Source organism: Spinacia oleracea, chromosome 3, assembly GCF_020520425.1.
Source record: "Spinacia oleracea cultivar Varoflay chromosome 3, BTI_SOV_V1, whole genome shotgun sequence".
Lineage (NCBI taxonomy): Eukaryota > Viridiplantae > Streptophyta > Magnoliopsida > Caryophyllales > Amaranthaceae > Spinacia > Spinacia oleracea.
Genome location: NC_079489.1, coordinates 20,787,715 through 20,814,657, shown reverse-complemented (window position 1 = coordinate 20,814,657; position 26,943 = coordinate 20,787,715). Strand labels below are relative to the sequence as shown.

General features: G+C 36.4%; 1 pseudogene; it reads left to right on the top strand.

The window, feature by feature from the left end:
* Window positions 1–18,448: 18,448 nt before the first annotated feature.
* On the top strand, window positions 18,449–26,943 carry LOC110781642 (uncharacterized; annotated as a pseudogene).

Here is a 26,943-nt window from a genome sequence, read left to right as displayed (position 1 = left end):
CTCTTGAACATAGGGTAAGAGTTGTCATCCTTATTATGTCCAGAGGTGTTTCTCGGTTTCAGAGTTCAACTGATCAAATAAACAGATAATCATAGCCTATGATTCATCCGAGCACGGCCATGCATTTTACAGTTTCTATCTCTCCGAGTGGCCTTGTACAACTTTTAAGCATCTCATCCCGATTTATGGGAGGACAATCCCAATCTTGTGATCTTGAGATTAGTCTTCGTTTGATAGGTGATTACCTGAGCGTTGCCTTTATAGCCTCCTTTTACGGTGCGACGGTTGGTCAACGTCAAAGTAAGTAGTTCTCAAACAAGTAATCTCAAATCACTCAGGTATTGAGGATTTAGTGTCTAATAATTTTAATGAAATTTACTTATGACAGATTTTCATCTCTTACAGTAAAGTTTCATAGGTCTGTCCGATACTAATCTTCCCAAAGTAAGTATCTATGCAAATGATTACGACATTTCCATGTCCACATAGTTCAAGAAACAGAACTACTAGTCATCTTGCATTCTAGTCGTCTAACGTTTTCTATGCGTCCAATTTTATAGAAAATTCCGACCAGGGACCATTTTCAACTTTTGACATTCAAGTTCACTTGATAGACATTTCTTAGTCACAGGACTGGTCCTGACAGTCTATCTTGAATATTTCGTCAAATTGAAGGGACTCATCATTTAATAAACCACAAATTAAATGGAAAATGAATTCTATTCATTTATTGTGAATGATTAACCAATAATGTTTTACAAAGAATTAAACTCTAAAACTTTAAAACATTAAATAAGGACATCAAAGCCATTCTCCATTATGCTTGATTCCCATAGCTGCAGTGTGCGAGTTGTGCTTCGCCTGCGGCAGAGGTTTAGTCAATGGATCTGATATGTTGTCATCAGTTCCAATCTTGCTTATCTCGACTTCTTTTCTTTCAACGAACTCTCGTAGAAGGTGAAATCTACGAAGTACATGCTTGACTCTTTGGTGGTGTCTAGGCTCCTTTGCCTGTGCAATAGCTCCGTTATTATCACAATACAGGGCTATTGGTCCTTTAATGAAGGGGACTACACCAAGTTCACCTATGAACTTCCTTAGCCATATAGCTTCCTTTGCTGCTTCATGTGCAGCAATGTACTCCGCTTCAGTTGTAGAATCCGCAATGGTGCTTTGCTTAGCACTTTTCCAGCTTACTGCACCTCCGTTGAGGCAGAAGACAAACCCAGACTGTGATCTGTAATCATCTTTGTCGGTTTGGAAACTTGCGTCCGTATAGCCTTTAACAATTAATTCATCATCTCCACCATAGACCAGGAAGTCATCTTTGTGCCTTTTCAGGTACTTCAGAATATTCTTGGCAGCATTCCAATGTTCCTCTCCTGGGTCTGACTGGTATCTGCTCGTAGCACTGAGTGCGTACGCAACATCCGGGCGTGTACATATCATAGCATACATTATTGAACCAATCAATGATGCATATGGAATCCCATTCAGTCGTCTACGCTCATCAAGTGTTTTTGGGCACTGAGTCTTGCTTAGAGTTATTCCATGAGACATGGGTAGGTAGCCTCTCTTGGAGTCTGCCATCTTGAACCTATCAAGCACCTTATTGATATAAGTGCTTTGACTAAGTTCAATCATCTTTTTAGATCTATCTCTGTAAATCTTGATGCCCAATATGTACTGTGCTTCTCCTAGATCCTTCATCGAAAAACATTTCCCAAGCCAAATATTGACAGAGTTCAACATAGGAATGTCATTTCCGATAAGTAATATGTCATCGACATATAAGACTAGGAAAGTAATTTTTCTCCCACTGACCTTCTTGTATACACAAGATTCGTCTGCGTTCTTGATGAAACCAAAGTCACTGACTGCTTCATCAAAACGTATATTCCAGCTCCTGGATGCCTGCTTCAATCCGTAGATTGATTTCTTTAGCTTGCATACCTTTTTAGCATTCTTTGGATCATCAAAACCCTCAGGCTGTGTCATAAACACAGTTTCTATTAAAACGCCGTTTAAGAAAGCGGTTTTGACATCCATCTGCCATATTTCGTAATCGTAATATGCAGCGATTGCTAACATTATCCGAATAGACTTTAGCATTGCAACTGGTGAAAAGGTTTCATCGTAATCCACACCGTGGACTTGCCTGTAACCTTTTGCAACCAATCTAGCTTTGAAAACTTCAAGTTTCCCATCCTTGTCCTTTTTCAGTTTGAAAACCCATTTGTTTCCAATGGCTTGGTAGCCATCTGGCAAATCGACCAAATCCCATACTTGGTTTTCAGACATGGAGTCTAATTAAGATTGCATGGCTTCATGCCATTGCTTGGAGCTAGGGCTCGTCATAGCTTGTTTGTAAGTCGCAGGTTCATCACTTTCAAGTAATATAACGTCATAGCTCTCGTTCGTCAAAATACCTAAGTACCTTTCCGGTTGAGATCTATATCTCTGCGATCTACGCGGGGTTACATCTGTAGATTGACCATGATTTTCACCAGATACTTCTAAAGATCTCTGAGTTTCATCTTGAATGTTATCTTGAGCATTCTCTAGAGTTTGTTGTTCGACTCGAATTTCTTCGAGGTCTACTTTTCTCCCACTTGTCATTTTGGAAATGTGATCCTTTTCCAAAATGATACCATCTCGAGCAGCAAACACCTTGTTCTCAGATGTATTGTAGAAGTAATACCCCTTTGTTTTCTTTAGATAGCCCACAAGGATACATTTGTCAGATTTTGGATGAAGTTTGTCTGAAATTAATCGTTTGACGTATACTTCACATCCCCAAATCTTAAGAAAAGATACTTTTGGATGCTTTCCAAACCATAACTCATATGGAGTCTTTTCAACAGCTTTAGACGGAGCTCTATTTATAGTGAGTGCAGCTGTATTTAGTGCATGTCCCCAAAATTCTATTGGAAGTTCGGCCTGACCCATCATTGACCTAACCATGTCTAGCAAGGTTCTGTTCCTCCGTTCCGACACACCGTTCCATTGTGGTGTTCCAGGAGGAGTCAATTCTGATAGAATTCCACATTCTTTCAGATGGTCATCAAATTCATAGCTCAGATATTCACCGCCTCTATCAGACCGCAGTGCCTTAATCTTCTTGCCTAATTGATTCTCTACTTCACTATTAAATTCCTTGAATTTTTCAAAGGATTCAGACTTATGCTTCATTAGGTAGACATAACCATATCTACTGAAGTCATCAGTGAAAGTGATAAAGTAGCTGAAACCACCCCTAGCATTTGTACTCATTGGTCCACATACATCTGTATGGATTAAACCCAATAGTTCAGTTGCTCTTTCTCCAACTTTAGAGAAAGGTTGCTTCGTCATTTTGCCAAGTAAACATGATTCGCAGTTACCATAATTCTCTAAGTCAAATGGTTCTAGAATTCCTTCATTTTGAAGTCTTTCCATGCGTTTCAAGTTAATATGGCCTAATCGACAATGCCACAGATATGTGAGATCTGAATCATCCTTTTTGGCCTTTTTGGTATTTATGTTATAAACTTGTTTGTCGTGATCTAATAAATAAAGTCCATTGACTAATCTAGCAGATCCATAAAACATCTCTTTAAAATAAAACGAACAACTATTGTCTTTTATTAAAAAGGAAAATCCCTTAGCATCTAAGCAAGAAACAGAAATGATATTTTTAGTAAGGCTTGGAACATGGAAACACTCTTCCAGTTCCAAAACTAGCCCAGAGGGAAACGATAAATAATAAGTTCCTACAGCTAATGCAGCAATCCTTGCTCCATTTCCCACTCGTAGGTCGACTTCACCCTTGCTTAACTTTCTACTTCTTCTTAGTCCCTGAGAATTGGAACATAAGTGTGAGCCACAACCTGTATCTAATAACCAAGAAGTTGAATTAACAAGTTTACAGTCTATAACGAAAATACCTGAAGATGGAACGACTGTTCCGATCTTCTGATCTTCCTTTAGCTTCAAGCAATCTCTATTCCAATGCCCCTTCTTCTTGCAGTAGAAGCATTCGGATTCAGAAGTGGGTTGACTGACCTTCCTCTTTTCAGATTTGGCGCCAGTTCGCTTAGTTGGGCTGGCCTTGTTGCCACCTTTCTTAGCATTCCTCTTCTTTCCAGATTTCTTGAACTTGCCCCCACGCACTATAAGCACATCTTGCTTATCACTTTTGAGCGTCTTTTCAGCGGTCTTCAGCATACCGTGAAGCTCAGTGAGCGTTTTGTCCAGACTATTCATGCTGTAGTTCAGTTTGAACTGATCATACCCGTTATGAAGAGAATGGAGGATGGTGTCTACAACCATTTCCTGAGAGAATTGCTGATCCAACCGACTCATATTCTCAATGAGTCCAATCATTTTGATAACATGTGGACTTACGGGCTCGCCTTTCTTGAGCTTGGTCTCAAGAATTTGCCTATGAGTCTCGAATCTTTCGACCCGAGCCAGATCTTGGAACATGTTCTTTAACTCACTGATGATCGTGAAAGCATCTGAGTTGATGAACGTTTTCTGTAGATCTGCACTCATGGTTGCAAGCATTAGACATTTCACATCCTTGTTGGCATCAATCCAACGATTGAGGGCTGCCTGAGTGACCCCTTCGCCTGCGGCTTCGGGCATCGCCTCTTCCAGGACATACTCCTTTTCTTCCTGCATAAGAACTATTTGCAAGTTCCTTTGCCAGTCAAGGAAGTTTTCCCCGCTCAACTTCTCCTTTTCGAGAATTGATCGAATGTTGAATGAATTGTTGTTTGCCATAATTAAAACTACAATTGAAAAAGAATAAACAAATAAATAACCATTCACAGTTTCTCTTAATAAACTTAAATTCTAACATACATGCATAATTCAATGTTCATTAAGCATTTTATTCAAGTTATGTGTTCCGGCAGGTGTGAATAAAATGATTCCAAGACCCTAAAATCCATTGAAGAATTAAGCACATTATGTATTTAGACTCAATTATAAAATCTTTTAGGTAAGCAAAAGCCTTTTGCTAATAGTCTAGAAACTACTCTTGGTTGATAGGTACGTCTAAGAACTTATTAGGTAAACCTATCGATTTTGCCACGACATAAAAGGACTCCTTAATTATATCGTTGAGTTTCACCAAAACTAACATGTACTCATAATTATTTTTGTACCTTACCCCTTTAGTATCGATAAGTAACGCCTCGCTATGGCGGAAAACTATTACTAAGATCGATGGAAAAAGGATATCCAAGTAAGTGTTATTTTGGCAAGGCACCTTTTAACTCAATTTTTAAGTTTGGAACTTAAGGCTCTTACTATGTTGGTTAGATTTTAAGTGAACTAAAATCCTTAATCATGCAACATAATCAAGCTTTGATCTCATGCATATTTAAGACATATTTAAAAGCAATAAATAACTTAAAGCATGCATAAGATAAATGTGATCTAGTATGGCCCGACTTCATCTTGAAGCTTCAACTTCAAAGTCCTTCTTGAAAATCTCCGTGGGAGGCGCCATTTTCTTCAAATAGGATAAGCTATAATTAAACTAATTACAACTATTTGATGGTACGCATACCATATTTGAATTGAAAAACAATTTTGGTACTTTAGACCAATTACATTCAAATTAATGGTACGCAGACCATATTTTCTATCCTATTTGGGCCATACTAGTCACTTCATAACCTGCAAAACAATACATATACAATATATACCATTCACCCATTCATTATCATGAATGGCCCACATAGCTGGTTAGTAAAACACGTTATGCATCACATAAATATTTGCAGCAATTAATTAAGGGCACCAATAACCTTAAAGGATTTGTAGACCTAATCAAGAGTTTATGACTAAAATTGCTCCGACTTAAACCAATAAATTCATATGCTTTACTAATTTTAAACATAAAAATGTATTTCTAGTCTAACCGGAAACATACAAATTTAATTAAAATTTAAAGCTCATATAAATTTATATTTGAATCCACTTATTTAATTTATTTTCAGTCGAATTTAAATTAATTCAAGGTTTTTAATTTTAGTAAAATGATTAGAATAAATTAAAATTTATAATAATTATAATATTCTAAATTAAAATCCAAGAAAACAATTTAAATTATTAATTTTAAAATTAATTAAAATTATATGAACTGAAAATCTCAAAATAATTTAAAACTTGATAATCGTAACATGACGAGCACTTGGGCTTGCGCCCAAGCCCCGTCGAGTGCACGACCTATCGCTGGCCCATGGCACATTGCAGCAGCAGCCACGCGCAAACGTAGCAAGCCAAGCCACGCTTGCGCGCAGCCTGCTTGCCCGCATGCATCGCAGCAGCCACGATGGGAGTGCTCGCTCGATCGCGCGCAAGCAAGCCCTCGAGGCCACGCGTGTTGGTGCGCGGAGCTGCGATCGATGGGCGACCAGCTCTCGCCCTCGCGGGCGCGCGCCTCTGCTCGTGCCATGCCTTCGCCCTTCGCCCATCGCCACAGCACACACGCACAGGCTCCCTTGCCTCGTGCGCGCGCCATGCGCTATGTTGCTCGCTGCATTCGTACCGCACGGGCGACGAGCTCCCTTGCTCGTCGTCGCGTGCCCGCACTATACAACACCCCTTAAGGTTAACACGTAGCTTCCATTGCTTTGTGCGTGCAACATTAATGAGCGTTTTCATAAAAATTTAAAATTTTTAATTCAAAATTAATGACAAATTAATAAAACATATTAATTTCATAATTTTAGGGTGAAAAATCGAAAATTTATTAATCAATTAATTTTCCGATTAACATGGATTCAAATCTAGGTCATAAAAATTAAAAATTTAACATAAATTAACAATTTTTATGGTGGATTTTAATCATGGATACCTAATTAAATTATTAATTAATTATGAAAATCAAATTAATTCTAAATTATTCGAATTTCAAGAAATTAATCATAATTACAAATTAGGTTTTATAATTAACAAGGCTAGGCATTCAAACTTGTTAAACATATACTGTAGGTCAATCAAAAATTCAAGATTTATCAACAAGAATCGCAAATATTTAATTTAACATCTTAAATTTACAAACTTTTGCTTTCGAAAAACTAAAACCTCCAAAAAGTCATAGTTAGGCTTCGAATTTGGGAATTCTGGGTTCGGCCGAAAAATACTAATTTTGTCAAAAATTTAGAATGCCTTTTACATGCGGAATTGACACAAAAATCACTCTATTTGGATGAGTAACGAAGAAACTGCCGAAAAACTGCGTACATATAATTAAATAAACGCAATTTGCAATTAATTAACAATTACGAAAATTAATCACCCCTTTTAATTCTTTGCAAATTTGTAAAATTTAACCATGTTTATGAAATTTAGATTATGAAAATAATAAGAGGCTCGTGATACCACTGTTAGGTTATGATACATATGACAAAACATAAATCATGCGGAAAACCAGAAAGCCAGGAAAGCATATTATTTACACATAATCATTTAGCATAGAATAGATGCATACATGTTGCAGCGTGCCTTGCCTAGCTGCGCCCGAACCGAACAAGAACAAGTCTTTAGGACTCCAAATGTCGTCCCTCCGTAGATAGTCCACAGCACGTTCGGATCCGCCTTAAGCTTGACCAACTAGAATCGCCCTTAAGGTTGCTTAGGAATTTCGGCTATTTAGGTGCAAGTGTATGGCTGATTTTTCTTCAAAATCTTACCTTTATAATACTTCAATGGTGTCTATAAATTATGACCCTAGGCACCTATTTATAGAGGTATGGAAAAGGAACTGGAATCCTACTAGGATACGAATTAATTAAACTAGAATCCTAGTAGAACTCTTATTTAATTAAATTATCCTTTTAGGATTAGGAATTTAATCATATATCAAATCCTAATAGCTTTAGGATTCGTATAGCATGTACACGAGCATCGCACGAGCACCGCACACTCGCGCAGGCCTTGCGGCCCACGCTGAGCGCACAGCGCTCGGCCCATGTTGCTGCCTGTGTCCGCGATCGCCCAAGGCCTTGGCTAGGCCTGGCCTTGCGCTGGGCCTGGTCGAGGCTTGGCGTGTGTTGGTGATGCGTGTGGCTTGTTGGGCGATGGCCTGGCTTCGTGTTGGGCCTTAGTCTAGCGAGCCTCGTCCGATGTTAATTCGTACGATACGCTTCCGATTAAGTTTCCGATTCCGGAAATCATTTCCGATACGAACAATATTTAATATTTCCGATTCCGGAATTAATTTCCGTTTCGAAAAAATATTTAATATTTCCGATTCCGGAATTAACTTAGGTGAACTTGGTAATAGTGAAATCCTCGCCACTACTCGTTTCCGTGGTCCCCAGCAGTACCTAAAACGGAAAACAAAACGGTGAGCCGAAGACTCAGTAACGAGTTATCCTAGCATCGTAACATCATTTCAATTCATTTTATTTAATAAACAGGGAGAATAGAATATAGTAAAACATTTAATAAATCATCATTTCAAAAGCATCATCTTGAAACATCATTTTCAATAATATCATTTCAGGAATTTCAGGAACATTATTTCAGGAATATCATCATTTCATTAACGTTTTTCCTTTTAACAATATTATTCTGGTCGTCAGGACTTTACAGGAAAACATGGTAGGATGTCTCCTACGAACAGGGGAAGCCAGTGCTTCATAACAGGGGGAGTCAATGCTCCATAACAGGGGAAGCCAGTGCTTCTTATCAGGGGGAACCTTGGTTCCATATCAGGGGAAGCCAGTGCTTCATATCAGGGGGAACCTTGGTTCCATATCAGGGGAAGCCAGTGCTTCATATCAGGGGGAACCTTGGTTCCATATCAGGGGAAGCCAGTGCTTCTTATCAGGGGGAACCTGGGCTCCATATCAGGGGAACTTGACCAGTTCTTACACTTTCATTTATCATGTTTACATTTCTTTTAGTTGAACATTAATCAGGAAAATCTCATTCAATCAGGATAGTTCAATAAAACCATTAAATCTCGTTATTTCATAAAATCATTACTTTCGGGAATAATAAGTCATTAAATCAATACTTTGCATAAAGCTGCATTATCGTAAATCAATTCAATCAAAACATACTTGTAATCCCGCAAATCATAAAACATCATTATAAAACATCAATCATTCATAACATCATTTGTACATAAATACATTTTGAAGGGATTGCGGGTACTAGCAATAACCGTTACCTCAACCGCAGTTTTTATACTTCCTGTCCGATGGATCGTCCTTCCTGAGCCCCGAGTCCAATTTCTTTCAAAATAAATCGAATTATTGAATTAGTAGCTAAAACGATAAATAATTTAAAACCATTATTTTATAAATAATAAATTTATAGATAGTGATTTTTGAAGTAATGAATTTAATAAAAATATATTTTTATAAATTATTGAAAATATTATTAAACAAGATTTCAATCAAAATTTCATAAATCGATTTACATAAATATTATCTAATTTCATAAATTAACGAAAATATATTATTTAAATCAAATTTCAATCAAAATATAAATCTGATATTATCATTTAAAATTTATATAATTAAAGTAAATAATAATTGATTTTCATGAAATATTAACATAGGTTTTTAAATAAAAGAATAGAGCTTACTTTGGGATATTGGGCCAAAACAAAAGGGTTGGGCTCAATTTGAGGAATAAAAGAAACAAAGTTCCAATCACTGGAACTCGTTTCTTTTCGAAACTGAGGCTCGAAGCAGGGGAGGCTCGAAGGAACAGGGGAAGCAACGCAAAGGAAGGAGAGAGGAGAGGGGAGGAGGGGAGGGTGGCCGCCTGAGCTGGGCGGTGCAGCAGCGCAAACCGCGCCAGAGGCGACGGTGATGGTGGGGCTCCGCGGCGGCGGAGAAACAAGGAAGGGGGAGAGGGAGGTCGCGCGAAACAGGGGAAAAAACAGGGGAGGGGGTATTTTCCGGGCTGCTCTGGGCGGCGGTAAGGGCGGAGCACCTGGGGTTTTTTGGGCGACGGAGATCAGGGTGCAGGGTGGTGATGGTGGACGGTGGCTGGAAGTGGTGGTGGTTGCGGTACGGTGGTGCGGCAGGGGAGAAAGAGGCGAGGGGCAGGGGAGGTTTGAGGGGTGGTTTCCGATGAGTTCTGGGCGGGGACAGAGGTGGTTGAGTGGTGTGGGACGAAGGTGATAGACAGCAGGCAGAGGTGGTGGTAGTCGGTGGTTGCAGTGGTCGTTGGTGGTGGCGGTTCGAACAAAGGAAGCAAGGGAGGGGTGATTTCCATTTTTGGTTAACTGATTTTTGATTTAGAAAAATGGAAAGAAAATGGTTGTTTATAATGAAAAGTAGAGTGAAGAAGAAGAGTGAAGACCTTGGAGGCCAAGGCATGAACATGGACTGATTTCAAGGGAAAGGAAGAAAGGAAGAAAAATGCTCCTTCTTGCTTTGTACGTGGAGAGCAAGGGAGAAGAAGTGAAATGGAATTTTGCTCTTCAAAGGCATTTTCGTAATTTCAATTATTTAGGCAAAAATTCAGAAAATTGATCTCTATTATTTAATTAGGAAATTAATTGGAATAAAAATGGTTAATCAAAACTAAGTTTCGAAATAAAAAAAAATATGTAATATCGTTAACGAAAAATAAATTAAATTTTTGAATAAAATAAGAACGTTCCGAAATTATTAAAAATCCGAAAATATTAAGATTTAAAAAGGTCGTTAAGCTGGTAAATACGAAATTATAAAATCTAAAAAAAAAATAGTAATTCGTGTAACAACATTGAAAATTCAAGCGAATTAAAACTTCATTAATTAAAATAAAGTTCGAAATTAGGATTTAAAACGTTTTTAAATTAAATAAAAAATAATTAAGCATAATTAATCGAGTTTTAAAAATTCGGGGTATTACATTCTTACCCCCTTAGAAAAAGTTTCGTCCTCGAAACTTGAAAATTAGACGTATGAAGTGATTGTTGAAAATCAAAAACATTCGATTAAAAGTATGATATTTATTTTAAAACCAAGATCTCACAATTTCATTCCCATTCCGACAATGTCTAGCCTTCATTCCGCCATCATCTTTTAGGACTTCGCTTCAACTCGAGAACTAGAATCGAAGAGTAAAGAATACAAAAGGGGCAAAACTATATATTGATCCTTAATCGTTCTTAAGGTCAATTACATTCCGCCATCGTCTTTCGTATCTCCACTTTACTTCATAAAATAGGATCGAGGAGCAAAGAACATAAAGGGGAAAACTTGTTAGCTTAGACTAGGCTCCCATTTTTCTTTGTGATATCTTGTTTTGAAAATATTTTCTACCGAAAACAGTAACTTTTAATGCAAGTTAAATTATAATTCTGAAAATATACGTATATGTAGTGAAAATAAATATTTATCAACCAATTTCAATACTCGAATAATTTGTAAAAGTCATTTATTATATCAATCTCGTACTCTGAGCTCAGGGGAACTTCCATCGGAGACGGCATCCATGTATAACAATTAGATCACCAGTACAATCATGTCATATCAGCATAAACATAATTCATATCATAGAGACATAATTCATGTGAAAATTTCAAATTCAACATAAGCATAACATTCGTAATCATTTGATCTAACACACGAGCATGGTTGACCATAACATAATCATTCATAGAAAACATAGTAATTCATACATCATATCGTTTGTGGGAGAATAATTAGAGATATTTCGCTTTCATTCTCTATTGGTCTCTTGTTGCTGGAATCTTGTCGTTGAATTGACTTCCGTTATTCGATTCGTTTCGTTTTCGATTTCTGATCTTTTCTTCTACGTCACACAACTTTGTTGACTACGTTCGTTGCGGGGTTCGAGTCCATTCGCATGATAAGAACTACATCATTAGACGTACGACTTCGTTACTTATCCTTAGTATTTTAAGTCGACAAACACTTGGGTTTTGGCGGATAATTCTAAGCCATCACATGTGCCTTTATCAGAAACAACCTAGGTTCCAGAAACTTAGTTCAGACTACCTGGATGTCATTTCGTCGATTTCTTTTCTTAACTCCATTGCATTCCTCAATCATTCATAATCCTTTTCGAACTTCATAACATTCATTGATATCATCAACCTCATAGACAGACAAATTTTCGATAACTTATTTTGGTAAGTTCCTCAAAGCTTTATATGCAAACTCAATTCCATATTTTCACCATAAATCATGTTTTCTACATAACATTTCGCAAAACTTTAAATTCTTTCGCTTAGCTTTCTTTATGGAGATTATCACGCATCCTTTCAAATAAATACATAAAAATAAACCTTACAAATGATGCAGAAAAGTAAACTAAAAATTGATTTCAATCATAACTTCAATGCTTTAAACCTTGATTTAATTTTTGATTCGCCACTTAAGAAGTTCAAACTCATGCTCTTTCGATACTCTATCATTCAACCTTTTTGATAACTAATTCTTGATAACTCATTTTGATAACATCCTCAAGATCTTATTCACGTGTCAACTCAAGCGAGTCTTTTGTCATAACTCATGTTGGGTTCATAACATTTATGTATGACCTCTTAACTTCCTTAATAAAGGCACATCAATCATCTTTTAGACTTTTGTACTTATAAACACCAATATATATTCATCATGGATAACACGAAAAGGTAACCCTAGAATAATTTCATTCATAATTTGAACACTTTAAACCTCGAATAATCCCAACTTAATTAGTGATCCACCAGTCATGGAATACAACCTTATGCTTGCTTGGTACTCTTAACAAAAAAAAATTCTTAACCATAAAAATTCCTCAAAACGATTCATATCCACAAAATCTTTGAGTTCGCACCGTGCTTAACTTAACTTCTTTTAAAATATAATGCTTAAACTTTGCCTAGTCTATCCAGGCTAGAAAACTCATAACATGACATGTGACGATAAACATAAAATCAAGGGAAGTTCGATTCTAAAGCGAGAGAGAGCTAAATCAAAATAATATCAGCGTTGGCGTCATCTTTGTCCTTTATCATGTAAGCTCTTGCATATGTCGTGATCGCATTGGATTATGATTAACCCTAGAATTGTTGTTGTTTCGTTCATGATTGGTCGAGGTTGGCGAAATGCTCTTTCCCTCCACGTATTCGTTCCTACACGACATTAGTTTCTTATTCGCCAGGGCATTGCAAAGTCTCAAATAGTTGATCCATTTTGTTGGTCCATTCTTCATATTCCATCGAATCGGCTTGCCGTCATAGATTGGTGGATTCCAGGGTGAAATTTTCTCAAATAGTGATGCATTTTCGTTCGATTTCGTTTTTCGAGAATATTTGACCGATTAGTTGACATTGTACTTGCAGTTCCTAATCGTTTCATCATCTCCTCGTGGTCTTCTATAAATTGTTCGTCACAGGAATCATCATGGAAAACATCATTGTGGGCGACGTCATCGTGAATGTTGCGCTTTGTTGTGAGCATCGTTCGTGGCATCGTTGGTAAGTTCGATAATCGATATTTCGCATAACATATTCAATCAGAAAAACATACATAACAGGAGAAATGAATCCCTTTTATCCCGTGCGTTCCTACGCTCACACTCATTTCATTTTAACTTAACATGATTTTAACATATTCTTTTTAACTTATTCCTTAAAACTCTTTACTTAAAGCCTACTGAATTCTATTACGTGCAAAACCCGTAAGGTTTAGCACTTATGGTCCAGAACCTTGGCTCTGAATACCAAACTGTAACACCCCGACCTCTAATTCAATTTTTTAATCATAATTAGCAGCGGAATTAACCTAATTCGGTCGGGACATTACCTGCCGTAACTCCCTCTTGGGAATTACAAGGCAACTAACAATCATAAGCTATTAAACTCCAAAATTAACATAATCATCCTTCTCAATTCCTTAATAAAAGTACGTAACTTAATCAAGAATCTTTACTTAAACTTGTTACAACTTAACATTATGTAATACCCCGAAACTTTTAAACTCGTTTATTAAAAATTAATAATATTTTATTAACGTAATTTCGTTTCAATTATTAGAAATAATTTAAAAATTTCGTTATTTTAAACGTTATTACGATTTATTTTAAGTGATAAATTTATAAACGAAAATTTATTTATTTTTCGTTAACGATATATTTTACGAGACTTTGTTTTAATTAAACATTTATATATTTAGTAATTTCCTAAAATAGCAATTAAAATTCAGAAATTTGGCCTAACTACTTGAAATTACTAAAATGCCCCTAAAGGACAAAATTTTCAATTTGCTTCTTCCTCCCTTGCCTTCCACGTACATGGAAGAAGGAAGCCATTATTTCCTTCCTCTCTTCCCTTATTCCAGTCTACATTCATTTCCTTGGAGCCCAAGAACTTTTATTCTTCTAGAAATCCACCTAATTACAAATTGAATCAATTTCAGAATTATTTCAATGCAAAAATCAAATTAACAAAATCTGAAATTTTGTTCCTTTGCTCCCTTCCTGTTCGAACCACTACCCACCACCTTCAACCACCACTCCGTTCGTCACCAATCACCAACCCACGAACCACCAGCCACCGCGTCGACCGCCCCAAGTCACCACCACCACTTCCCCTGTTTCCTCTCTGTTTCGCACACCTCTGTCTCCCTCTTTCTTCGTCGCTGCTGCACCCCCCCCCCCCAGGCCACCGCACCACCTTTTATAACCACCTCAATCCCCGGCGATAGGCCGCTGCGCCGCCCCGGGTTCGACCAAGAAACACCCCTCCCGTGCTTTTTCTCTGTTTCGTTCGAACACCCCTTTCCTTTTCCTTGCAGCTCCGCCGCCGCGAAACCACCACCCCCGCTGTCGCCTCTCAGCCGTGGTTCCGCAGTGCGCCGCCCAGCCGCCACCCCTGTCTCCCTTCTTCCTCCTCTGCTCCTCCTTCGAGCCCTCCCCTCCCCTGCTCCCGTGTTTCCTTTCCCAGAAAAAGAAGACAAGTTCCATTTAGGAACTTTGTTTTATTTATTTCTCAAGCCAAGCCCAAAACACTTAGCCCAATTTTCCCAAAGTAAGTTTTTGACACCTTGGTCCATTTACTAAATCTTAGTGTTTTATGAAATAAAATGGTTACTTAAAATAATATTAATTTTTATGAAATCTGATTTAAATAAGGTTTTCGTTAATTTATGAAATTCAAGTAATATATTTCCTAAAAACCGATTTATGAAATTATATTTATTACTAAAATTGGTGTTTAATTATATTTTCATTAAAACTATGAATTTATATATTTCTAACTTTTCTTTTGAAAATTCGTTATTTATAATAAATCGAAATTTCTAAGTTAAATTATTACCATATTAGTAACTAATTCAATTATTTAATATTTTGAAAGAAATTGGACTCGGAGTTCAGGAAGAACGATCCATCGAACAGGAAGTATAAACTACGGTTGAGGTAACATCTATTGCTAACACCCACAATCCCCTTATAAAATGTGTTTATGTGATTATGAAATATGTTTATAATGATGTGTTTTTATTGGATTGTGGGATATGAAATGTATTTATGAAGTGTGTTTTATGAATGATGATATTTAAATATGTTTATGAATGATTTTATAAGATGATGTTTACGAGTTATTAATAAGATACGAAACATGATAAATAAAAGTGTAACAGGTTCTGGCAGTTAGTGGGGTTACTATTTCTAGGTCGTGCACGTACCGCCGTACCGCGGGACACCCAACAAGGGAGAGTGCTCCTTGAGGGTTACCGCAAGCTAAAAGAGAAACTATTTAGGTACGGGCGTATGTCCAACAAGGGAGAGTGCTCCTTGAGGACTATCGCAAGGTGGGAGACGTCCCGCAAGGCTAACTTGTCAGTTACCAAGAAAAAAAGAAGGTTTTAAGAAAGATAATGGGAACTATCAAAGTTTCAAGTTATAAATGATGTTTTATTTCATTTATGAAAATGTTTTACTATGTTCTATTCTCCCTGATTGCAAAGTAAATAAAATGAATTGAAATGAGGTTACGCTGTTAGGGTAGTATGTTACTGGGCCTCGGCTCACGATATTGCTTTTGTTTTAGGTACGAAGAAGATCATGGGATGCCTTAGAGTGAGGATGCAACCACCAAATTCACGATCGATGTTTAGTAAAGATAACGATGTCATTAGCAATAAAGGGATGTATTATTTAAAGTCTAAGATTGATTTCATGATTTGAGTTAGATTTTAATATTAATGTTTAATCAGATGTTAAAAGTATTTATTATTAAAGTTTATTTAGTAATTTAAAAAGGTTATGTCGCCTTGTATTTCCCACGAGGGAAATAGGCATGTGACGCTCCGACTAAATTAGGGTTTCCGCTGCTAATTAAAGATAATTAACCTAATTAATGGTGTTTAGAAGTCGGGGTGTTACAGTTTGGTATCAGAGCCAAGGTTCTGCGACCATAAGTGCTAAACTTTACGGGTTTTGCACGAAATAAAATTTATTAGGTTTTAAGCAAGAATTTTAAGGAATGAGTAAAAAGAATAAGTTAAAATCATGCTAAGTTAAAATGAAATGAGTGTGAGTGATAGGACGGGGAACGCAACGGGAATGTTTCTTTATTATGATTTGCAGAATTTCTTAGTCTAATTTCAAGAAGAAAAGATTATCTGAAGTGTTGTATCCTTGCGATCAGATCGGCGATGACTTCAAGCGGAAATATTCCTATTGACGGCACTAGAAACGATAACGATGTTAACGATGGCAATGGTAATCACAAATCTGCATTAGCGCTGGGAGGAATGCAAGAAAGAATTGAAGAATTGCGCAAGGATCCCATTTTCAGGGACACTCCAGGAGAAACAAGCGATAATCGAATGGATTTAATGAGATTGATAATGTCGGAACTTCTGCAAGGAAATCGTCAAAAGCCAAGGTCAGAGCAAGAAGAATGCTCCAACATGTTCAAGAAGTTCGCTTCTCATAAACCCCCTACCTATGATGGCAAGCCAGACCCTACTGAATTTGAGGAATGGATTAGCGATATGGAGAAGTTATTTGATGCAACTCAATGCCCCGAGAAATGGAAGGTCAACTATGCTGTCTTTTACTTGAAAGGACAAGCCAACCTGTGGTGGAAAAGTGTTAAAGGAATCCAAAATGAGCCTGGTTTTGGTTGGGAAAAACTGACGGAAGCTATGCGGGAACAATTTTATCCCTATTCTCTGCAACTGCAAATGGAATCGGAATTTATCAAATTGAGTCAAGGAAAGAAGAATGTTCTGGAATATGCAGTGAAATTCAATGAGCTTGCTCGATTTGCCCCTGACCTGGTGACTACTGATAGGCAAAGGATGAATCGATTTGAAGGAGGATTAAGCATTGAGATCCGTGATCGTCTTTCGAGTTCTAGAATTTCCACTTTCCAAGAGTTGTACGATCGAGCAATTAACGTCGAAAGAATTATCAAGCTTCGAGAAGAAACATATGGAAAACGAAAAGGGAGCTTCGAAGAAAATCAACCGAACAATAAGAAACAAAATGTCAATGTCAGCTATCAAGGAGGGAATAACGGAAACCAAAGCTTCAACAAGAATCGTGGATGCGCCAAGTGTGGAAGATGGAACCATACTGAGAAAGAATGTCGAATTGGTACGCGAGATTGCTTCAAATGTGGTAGCAAAGATCACCAAATCAGAGATTGTCCTCAAATACATCGAGAGCAAGGTGATAGGAGAAACGATGAAAACAAAGGAAATGGTGGCACTACAAATTTCAACCGTAATCCCCCACGTGGAGCAACTTCGAATGGAAGAGTGTTTTTAATGCAAGGAAAAGACGATGACGCAAATGACAATGACGACTTCGCTACTATGGAGTAAAGAATGAATGATCTTTTGAAAACGCGTGATCGAACATCTAGAAGAAATAGTCTAAACTAAATGATGGAAATTTTGAAAGTAATATGCGTTAATCAAGTATCAAACTAAGATGTATTACCATCATTAGTTATATGAATGTTATGCTTATGTATGAAATTTTCAATTAAAGAATTATGTGTTTAAGATATGCTTTATGAATTATGTTTATGCTGACATGATTGTATTGGTAATAACTAATCGTTACGTATGAAAGTCGTCTTCGATGGAGGTTCTCCTGAGCTCAGAGTATGAGATTGTTATAATAAATGACTTTTACGAATTATTTGAGTATTGCAATTGTTAGATAAATATTTATTCTCATTTTCAAAGTCATAAATTTTGCATTAAATATTACTATTTTTGGTAAGAAAAATATTTTCAAACAAGATATCACAAAGTAAAATGGGAGCCTAGTCTAAGCTAACAAGTTTGCCCCTTTTATGTTCTTTGCTCCTCGATCCTATTTTATGAAGTAAAGTGGAGGTACGAAAGATGCTGGCAGAATGTAATTGACCTTAATGACGATTAAGGGTCGATATATAATTTTGCCCCTTTTGTATTCTTTACTCTTCGATTCTAGGTCTTGAGTTGAAGCGGAGTCATTAAAGAAGATGGCGGAATGTAGGCTAGACAATGTCGGAATTGGAATGAAATTGTGAGATCTTGGTTTTAAATAAAATATCGTACTTTTATTCAAATATTTTCAACTTTCAACGATCAATTCAAGTTCCGAGGACGAAACTTTTTCTAAAGGGGTAGGAATGTAATACCCCGAAACTTTTAAACTCGTTTATTAAAAATTAATAATATTTTATTAACGTAATTTCGTTTCAATTATTAGAAATAATTTAAAATTTTCGTTATTTTAAACGTTATTACGATTTATTTTAAGTGATAAATTTATAAACGAAAATTTATTTATTTTTCGTTAACGATATATTTTACGAGACTTTGTTTTAATTAAACATTTATATATTTAGTAATTTCCTAAAATAGCAATTAAAATTCAGAAATTTGGCCTAACTACTTGAAATTACTAAAATGCCCCTAAAGGACAAAATTTTCAATTTGCTTCTTCCTCCCTTGCCTTCCACGTACATGGAAGAAGGAAGCCATTATTTCCTTCCTCTCTTCCCTTATTCCAGTCTACATTCATTTCCTTGGAGCCCAAGAACTTTTATTCTTCTAGAAATCCACCTAATTACAAATTGAATCAATTTCAGAATTATTTCAATGCAAAAATCAAATTAACAAAATCTGAAATTTTGTTCCTTTGCTCCCTTCCTGTTCGAACCACTACCCACCACCTTCAACCACCACTCCGTTCGTCACCAATCACCAACCCACGAACCACCAGCCACCGCGTCGACCGCCCCAAGTCACCACCACCACTTCCCCTGTTTCCTCTCTGTTTCGCACACCTCTGTCTCCCTCTTTCTTCGTCGCTGCTGCACCCCCCCCCCAGGCCACCGCACCACCTTTTATAACCACCTCAATCCCCGGCGATAGGCCGCTGCGCCGCCCCGGGTTCGACCAAGAAACACCCCTCCCGTGCTTTTTCTCTGTTTCGTTCGAACACCCCTTTCCTTTTCCTTGCAGCTCCGCCGCCGCGAAACCACCACCCCCGCTGTCGCCTCTCAGCCGTGGTTCCGCAGTGCGCCGCCCAGCCGCCACCCCTGTCTCCCTTCTTCCTCCTCTGCTCCTCCTTCGAGCCCTCCCCTCCCCTGCTCCCGTGTTTCCTTTCCCAGAAAAAGAAGACAAGTTCCATTTAGGAACTTTGTTTTATTTATTTCTCAAGCCAAGCCCAAAACACTTAGCCCAATTTTCCCAAAGTAAGTTTTTGACACCTTGGTCCATTTACTAAATCTTAGTGTTTTATGAAATAAAATGGTTACTTAAAATAATATTAATTTTTATGAAATCTGATTTAAATAAGGTTTTCGTTAATTTATGAAATTCAAGTAATATATTTCCTGAAAACCGATTTATGAAATTATATTTATTACTAAAATTGGTGTTTAATTATATTTTCATTAAAACTATGAATTTATATATTTCTAACTTTTCTTTTGAAAATTCGTTATTTATAATAAATCGAAATTTCTAAGTTAAATTATTACCATATTAGTAACTAATTCAATTATTTAATATTTTGAAAGAAATTGGACTCGGAGTTCAGGAAGAACGATCCATCGAACAGGAAGTATAAACTACGGTTGAGGTAACATCTATTGCTAACACCCACAATCCCCTTATAAAATGTGTTTATGTGATTATGAAATATGTTTATAATGATGTGTTTTTATTGGATTGTGGGATATGAAATGTATTTATGAAGTGTGTTTTATGAATGATGATATTTAAATATGTTTATGAATGATTTTATAAGATGATGTTTACGAGTTATTAATAAGATACGAAACATGATAAATAAAAGTGTAACAGGTTCTGGCAGTTAGTGGGGTTACTATTTCTAGGTCGTGCACGTACCGCCGTACCGCGGGACACCCAACAAGGGAGAGTGCTCCTTGAGGGTTACCGCAAGCTAAAAGAGAAACTATTTAGGTACGGGCGTATGTCCAACAAGGGAGAGTGCTCCTTGAGGACTATCGCAAGGTGGGAGACGTCCCGCAAGGCTAACTTGTCAGTTACCAAGAAAAAAAGAAGGTTTTAAGAAAGATAATGGGAACTATCAAAGTTTCAAGTTATAAATGATGTTTTATTTCATTTATGAAAATGTTTTACTATGTTCTATTCTCCCTGATTGCAAAGTAAATAAAATGAATTGAAATGAGGTTACGCTGTTAGGGTAGTATGTTACTGGGCCTCGGCTCACGATATTGCTTTTGTTTTAGGTACGAAGAAGATCATGGGATGCCTTAGAGTGAGGATGCAACCACCAAATTCACGATCGATGTTTAGTAAAGATAACGATGTCATTAGCAATAAAGGGATGTATTATTTAAAGTCTAAGATTGATTTCATGATTTGAGTTAGATTTTAATATTAATGTTTAATCAGATGTTAAAAGTATTTATTATTAAAGTTTATTTAGTAATTTAAAAAGGTTATGTCGCCTTGTATTTCCCACGAGGGAAATAGGCATGTGACGCTCCGACTAAATTAGGGTTTCCGCTGCTAATTAAAGATAATTAACCTAATTAATGGTGTTTAGAAGTCGGGGTGTTACACATTAACTTAGGTGAACTTGGTAATAGTGAAATCCTCGCCACTACTCGTTTCCGTGGTCCCCAGCAGTACCTAAAACGGAAAACAAAACGGTGAGCCGAAGACTCAGTAACGAGTTACCCTAGCATCGTAACATCATTTCAATTCATTTTATTTAATAAACAGGGAGAATAGAATATAGTAAAACATTTAATAAATCATCATTTCAAAAGCATCATCTTGAAACATCATTTTCAATAATATCATTTCAGGAATTTCAGGAACATTATTTCAGGAATATCATCATTTCATTAACGTTTTTCCTTTTAACAATATTATTCTGGTCGTCAGGACTTTACAGGAAAACATGGTAGGATGTCTCCTACGAACAGGGGAAGCCAGTGCTTCATAACAGGGGGAGTCAATGCTCCATAACAGGGGAAGCCAGTGCTTCCACTAGTAGAAAAAACCCCTGTTGCAGCCCCCTTGTTGCAGCGTACATGTATAAATACGCTTCAACAACCAGTCGGTCAACGCGGGTCAAACCCTTTAAAGGGTTATCGCAGCGTACATTTTAGTTGTTCGCAGCAAATGTGTTTGTTGCAGCGTACAAAATAAAAGCCCGCAGCAACAACCCGACTTTATTGCAGCGTACATGTTATTGCCCGCTGCAACAAGTCCGCGTTTCAAAATTTTTTACTTTCCTAGGTTGCAACAAACCGCGCTCAAACGAGCGGGCTCAAACGTACGTTGTTCCTTCTCTTCTAGCTCCAAGCTTTTTCCCTTAAACAAATATCCAAGAAGCCGTCGAACTCAGCCCTGCGTCGCCGTCGAACTCAGCCCTGCGTCGCCGTCGAACCCAAGCGTTGCTCAGCCCTGCGTCGCTGTCTTCGCCGGTGTGTGGTGTTCTCGCCTCATCTCCCCCATCCCGTTCAATTCTCGCGCGGCCTGTCACTGAAAGATATATTCTTGGTCGGCCGGGGGTTCAGCATCTCCCCGTCGCGTCGTGGTTCCGGTGGTTGCTCGGCGTCGTGGTTCCGGTGGTTTCTGTATGGTGTGTTCAATTTCTATTTTCGTTTTTTATTTTCGTTTTCAGATTAGGGTTCAATTTTAGTTTTTGATTTTCGTTTTCAGATTAGGGTTCAATTTTAGGTTTATGATTGACAAAATCACATAGTTTTGAGTTCGATGATTTATGGGTTTCTTAGGGTTTGTTCAAATGATGTTTATGGGGATAAAGTCATAGCAACCAGTGCAGTGTTTGGCACAGAAATCTGGCCGGCTGCTGAGTATGGTAGAACCATGTATACCATCCGTCAGAGGATTGGTCCTCTCTTCATGAAAATGCAGAAGCGCTTTGGAAACCTTGATTATGCTGGTGAGTTGTCTGAGAAGGATATTATTCGCGCTGAAAGGAATTCTGGTTTTATCAGTGACCGTGTCAGAGAGATTCAAGTAAGCCAACCCAACCTCTCACCACACTACTTAGTACCTATATCATCTATTCATCTGTAAACTTATATTACAGTTTTTATTTCTTTGCAGCGCCAAAATTACCAGAGAAAGATGGAGACTAAAGAAAGTAGGGAAAAGGACCTCCGGGAAGGCCTCCAACTTTACAAGTATTTATCAATCCATTCTTCTGTTTGCTGTTACTCAGCTGTTTAATTATGTTATTTCATCTTCTTTAATTTTCTTGTTTTTTATAACATCAAAGGAGCGGAAAATACGAGGAAGCACGAGAAAAGTTTGAATCTGTTCTAGGTTCTAGGCCTACTCCAAATGAAGCTTCAGTGGCTAGTTACAATGTTGCTTGTTGCTATTCTAAGCTTAATCAGGTATTACTCGTCTCCCTCAATCCTCTTCTTCCTCAGTTATTTTCTACTTTGGTTATTATGGGATATCCAATTATGAGTACCCTGGTTGATGTGCTGACAATTATTTTTGTAACACAATCGAGCCTGAAATAATTAATACCCTGTATTCCGTGGGTTTAGTCGAGATAACAATGTAATTTGATTAGGAACTGCATTGTGTCCTGGAGATTTAGGGTTGTGAGTCACGATTAAAGAAATTAAGTTAAGATGTATGTTTGCATTAAAGGTTGTTGTTGACTTCTTAATTTATATGTAGAGAATAAGTCAATCAGACATGTATGGCATGTTTAATTTTCTAAAGTTAATGTAAACTTGTTTTCTTGCAGGCTATCACTTCTACTGGGACAAAGAAGGGCGAGTTGTTTTTGGCTGATGTCAGCACTAAGTTGACAAACAAGAATATTACCACCGATGTGAAAGTTGATACCAACTCCAATGTGAGTTTGTTTATTTGTATTACTACGAATTGATTCTATGATACATTACGGTTTCATTGGTTTATAGGTTTTTATAATTGGTAATTGTGTAAAATTTGGTGACAGATAGCATTGCTTTCTATGAACATCTTGTTTTACATAATTGGAATCTATTGTAATCTGATTCCAACTTCTTTGCTGTTTCCGTCTTCCGCTCCTAGCTTTTCACCACCATTACGTTGATGAACCTGCCCCTGGCTTGAAGGCTATTTTTAGTTTCTGTGTTCCTGATCAGAGATCTGGCAAGGTACCATACAATTATCTTTCTAGTATTTTCTTACCTAAAGAGGCATGGTTCAAGATACTACGGGATAATGGTTCTAATTTGTGGAGTATAAATTATGTTAACAGGTTGAGCTTCAGTATTTGCATGAGTATGCTGGCATCAGCACAAGCCTTGGTTTGACAGCAAACCCCATTGTCAACTTTTCTGGTGTTTTTGGAAACAGTACTCTTGCTTTGGGTACTGACCTCTCATTTGACACTACTTCTGGAAACTTCACCAAATGCAATGCTGGGCTGAGCTTTACTAATGATGATCTCATTGCATCTGTGAATGTGTAAGTAGTTTTTGTTATACTAATCAGCAGATTATCACTTTGGTATATCCATGTGCAACATTTAATTGCTGTTCAGAAATTAAAGAAAGAGAATCACTCCTATTCTCATTTAACAATTTTCATATTGGTAATTCATATTATCTCTATATGCGTGTATCCTAGAAATAAATTTGGATTCTGCTTGTCGAAAACTACTTAATAATGTTCTAATCTTTCACCTTTGGCTGTTGTTGAGTGTATCATTTGAAAGCTGGATACTGGATATACATTTCTGATACACTTGTGATTTTGTTTACTTTTGGGTACTGCAGGAACGACAAACTGGACATCTTTATACTCATTTCAATCTATTTATTCACATTTAAGGCTTATTGGGTCGTTATAGGTCATATTAAGGCTAAAATGAAGCATTTTCCCTCCCAACTTTGAACTAAAGAACCTAAAGACTCATTTTATACTTATTACATGTTTAATATGAATAGTTTTAACTTTCTAACACTCATTCCAATCTACTTATGCAAATTTAAGGCTTGTTTGGTCGTTATAGGTCATATTAGGCTAAAATGAGGCTTTTTTGCTCCCAAATATGAAATAAAGAACCTTAGGACTCATTTTAAACATATTAAATGTTTTATATGATTAGTTTTAACTTTACAAGACTTAATCCAATCTATTTATGCACATTCATGACTTCTTTGGCCGTTATAGGTCATATTTAGGCTAAAATGACATTTTCGCTCCCAACTTTGATCTAACGAACTTAAAAACTAATTTCAAACTTATTACATGATTCATATGATTATTTTTAACTTTCTAGGACTCATTCCAATCCATTTATGCACATTTAAGGCTCATTGTGTCGTTATAGGTCATATTTAGGCTAAAATGACATTTTCGCTCCCAACTTTGAACTTAAGAACCTAATGACTCATTTTAAACTTATTATATGATAAATATGCTTAGTTTTAAGTTTCTAAGACTTATTATAATCTATTTATGCACATTTAATGCTTGTTTTATCGTTATAGGTCATATTTAGGATAAAATAAGGCATTTTCGATCCCAACTTTAAAATAAAGAACCTAAGGACTTATTTTAAACATATTACATGATTAATATGCTTAGTTTTAAGTTTCTAAGACTTAATCTAACTACTTATACACATTTAAGGCTTGTTTGGTCGTTATAGGACATATTTAGGCTAAAATGACATTTTCGCTCCCAACTATGAACCAAAGAACCTAAGGACTCATTTTAAACTTACTAAATGTTTTATATGCTTATTTTTAACTTTCTAGGACTCATTCCAATCCATTTATGCACATTTAAGGCTCATTGTGTCGTTATAGGTCATATTTAGGCTAAAATGACATTTTCGCTCCCAACTATGAACCAAAGAACCTAAGGACTCATTTTAAACTTACTAAATGTTTTATATGCTTATTTTTAACTTTCTAGGACTCATTCCAATCCATTTATGCACATTTAAGGCTCATTGTGTCGTTATAGGTCATATTTAGGCTAAAATGACATTTTCGCTCCCAACTTTGAACTTAAGAACCTAATGACTCATTTTAAACTTATTATATGATAAATATGCTTAGTTTTAAGTTTCTAAGACTTATTCTAATCTACTTATACCCATTTAATGCTTGTTTGATAGTTATAGGTCATATTTAGGCTAAAATGAGGCATTTTCGCTCCTAACTTTAAAATAAAGAACCTAAGCACTCATTTTAAACTTAATACATGTTTAATATGCATAATTTTAACTTTATAAGACTCGTTCCAATCTATTTATGCACCTTTAAGGCTCATTAGGTCGTTGTAGGTCATATTTAGGCTAAAATGACATTTTCGCTCCCAACTATGAACTAAAGAACCTAAGGACTCATTTTAAACCTACTAAATGTTTTATATTCTAGTTTTAACTTTCTAGGACTTATTCCAATCCATTTATGCACATTTAAGGCTCATTGTGTCGTTATAGGTCATATTTAGGCTAAAATGACATTTTCGCTCCCAACTTTGAACTTAAGAACCTAATGACTCATTTTAAACTTATTATATGATAAATATGCTTAGTTTAAGTTTCTAAGACTTATTCTAATCTGTTTATGCACATTTAATGCTTGTTTGATAGTTATAGGTCATATTTAGGCTAAAATGAGGCATTTTCGCTCCTAACTTTAAAATAAAGAACCTAAGCACGCATTTTAAACTTAATACATGTTTAATATGCATAATTTTAACTTTATACGACAAGTTCCAATCCATTTATGCATATTTAAGGCTCATTGTGTCGTTTTAGGTCATATTTAGGCTAAAATGACATTTTCGCTCCCAACTTTGAACTTAAGAACCTAAGGACTCATTTTTAAATTATTATATGATTAATAAGCTTAGTTTTGAGTTTCTAGGACTTATTCTAATCTACTTATACCCATTTAATGCTTGTTTGATCGTTATAGGTCATATCTAGGCTAAAATAAGGCATTTTCGCTCCCAACTTTAAAATAAAGAACCTAAGGACTCATTTAAAACTTATTACATGTTTAATATGCATAATTTTAACGATCTAAGACTCGTTCCAATCTATTTATGCACCTATAGGCTCATTGGGTCGTTATAGGTCATATTTAGGCTAAAATGACATTTTCGCTCCTAACTTTGAACTAAAGAACCTAAGGACTCATTTTAGACTATTAGGACATTGTCATTAGTTTCTTGAATGTTAAAATGTGATATTTAATTTGTATTTAATCTAATGTTTAATTTAAATTTCTGTTTTTGTAAAGGTCTACACTCCGAGGATTGCGCCTTATGCGAGGAATTTGATGTGGTTCGTGAGCAATGGGCTAAGTTTTTTACCAACAAGTATTTATTATTGGCTTTAGCGCGCTTGATCGAGTTGGTTTAGTTGTTATAGAATAAATTTTATATTAAAATGTATGTTTATGTTGAAATTGGAACATATATTTAAATGTAATATGTGCACTTTGGTTTTGGGATATATAGTATACAA